The sequence below is a fragment of the Dendroctonus ponderosae genome, unplaced genomic scaffold, assembly GCF_020466585.1.
Source record: "Dendroctonus ponderosae isolate FM_Combo_2020 unplaced genomic scaffold, Dpon_F_20191213v2 Dpon_F_20191213_4, whole genome shotgun sequence".
Classification (NCBI taxonomy): Eukaryota; Metazoa; Arthropoda; class Insecta; order Coleoptera; family Curculionidae; genus Dendroctonus; species Dendroctonus ponderosae.
Window position 1 is genome coordinate 15,457,526 of NW_026018611.1, and position 2,203 is coordinate 15,459,728.

A 2,203-nucleotide genomic window follows, 5' to 3' on the forward strand; every position below is an offset into this window, starting at 1 on the left:
AATTTTCCATTAAACATGCGCAATGATGATGGTAGAAAGAGTAATGACAAATAATGATTTAGTTTATTAAAATAATAACTTTTAACTAAAGCTCTTAGATAAAATAAAAAACAAAACATGGGTCAGAAGTACCCACTTAAAGAACAAAAGAAATGATAATAAACTAGATAAAATATATAAAAAAAACTGATTAAATAAAATATACGCTTTATTTGTAAAACTGTTTAAAAATCTAATTTTCATTTAAAAATGAATTAACGTTTAAAAATAATTTTTTGCAGATGTTTTTTACTGAGTTAGCAGTATTACCCGAGTTAATTTTGGTACCACCAAAAAATACTTTTAAAAAATATGTCGACCTTACAACGCCTATATAACTAACTTTCATTTCATTTTGTGACTGAATTTATATCTAAAAATGGCAAGCTTGCTTAAATGCAGGTGCACATTCTGCTTACAACGCTTATTATTTTACATTTCAACTGTGACGGAATTTATATCTTAGACTCTAAATTTGGTCAAAGCTCATATGCAAGTGTACAAGTGATGCAGAAATCCCTTTTTTTTAAGATCTATTACAGAACGTCAGAAAACTACTTACAGACTAAAAATTCTGAATTAATATCTGATCCATATCTGAACGATTATGGATTCTGGAGAACTGAACAGTAATTATAAACGAAAAGCGATAAACACAATAATCAAGGCAAGACGCCACTATACATATTTTCCGTTGACAAATGGTTGTTAAAACTGCTGCAATTCGATAGAGCGCTCTACGATGCCGCATCGGTTCTGTGCTGACGSGAACCACTTTTTCAGGTTTATGAGACGGTTCCAAAAAAAAAAACRTTTAAATCGGCAAACGGCTGCAGCTAGTRCAAAGTGCGGACAACTGTTTAGGTTTTATGAGACGGTTCCAAAAAGAAMGGTTTAAGWCGGTTCCAAAAAGAACGGTTAAAGGCTGCAGCTGGTTCGAAGTGCACTCAACTGTTTCGGTTTTATGAGACGGTTCCCAAATTTGAGAACCGTCTCATAAATCGTAMAATTTAAAGAACRGTTTAAATTGACAAACGGCTGCAGCTAGATAGATACTCGACSGTGTCGCATCGGTTCTGTRCTGTTGCGAATGGCTTTTTCGGGTTTATGAGACRGTTCCAAAAACAACCGGTTAAATTTGCTAGCTGTAACTACGGTTTCAGGTTACATGTTTGTAACAATGTTATTTTAGCGGTTACGTTAAATACCGACCATCCTTACTACTTGGTGAAAAAAAATCAAGCTTGTATGTATGATGTGTTGTTGAAATAATAATAATAATAAACAAAGTTATTACTGCATTACATTTTTTAATGTTTATGAAAAAGGTTTCGGAATCAATTCGTTGATTTTCTCAACATTAATAAATGCTTTCACTGCTAATGTTCCTTTTATTAGACAAAATTATTATTTTGCGATTCGTTTATACAATATAGTCCTTAGATGCAATTAGCTGCAGTGAAAAACGCTCATCTTTTCTGCCTTTGACTGCGTTTTAGAACGACTTCACGAGCTAACTGAACAGCAAGCAGTGCCGAACCACAGATCACAGAGGTGATAGATTGGAAACTGTCATATACGCCTGCAGAATGCTATTTGTCGCTTAAATCACCGGCTGCAATCAGAACTAAACTCTAATTTCCACTACCGGCAGAAGAAATATTCTTTATCGATTGGATTCACATCAAAATATAGCGGGGTATTTGATTTCAGTTTATGACCTCTGTGATTTCCGTTGAAGTTTCAATAACATTTCAAGTATTTCATCATGCTCCTTAATTGTGATGTTTATGCTAGGGCTTCAATTAACATCACAATTAAAGGGCAATATGAGATACTCGAAATATTATTGAAACTTCAACGGAAATCACAGAGTTCCTAAAGTGAATTCAAATCGCCTGCTAAAATTGTGTTCGTGTGAAAACTAGGGAAAATCGGGAAAATAAAGCACATGAATTTATCTTTACAATAGGTATTTATTAAACTAAAAAACCTAGAGATGTAATTTATATTGAGATTACATTTATATGAGTTAGATTGTGTAGTGCTTCAACAAAAGTTGAAATAAGTTTTATTCACATTAAATAATAAATATGTTGAACAAATATGCAAAAGTGTTGATATAAGTATCCAATTATTACCTGCTATTTACGTTCAGTTGGTA

At 32.6% G+C, this 2,203-nt stretch overlaps 1 protein-coding gene across 1 annotated transcript in view; it reads right to left on the reverse strand.

Moving 5' to 3' along the window:
• The window catches only part of LOC109541295, a 9,864-nt gene that overhangs the window by 5,053 nt on the left and 2,608 nt on the right, over window positions 1–2,203 (reverse strand). The gene's annotated exons all lie outside the window — the stretch shown is intronic.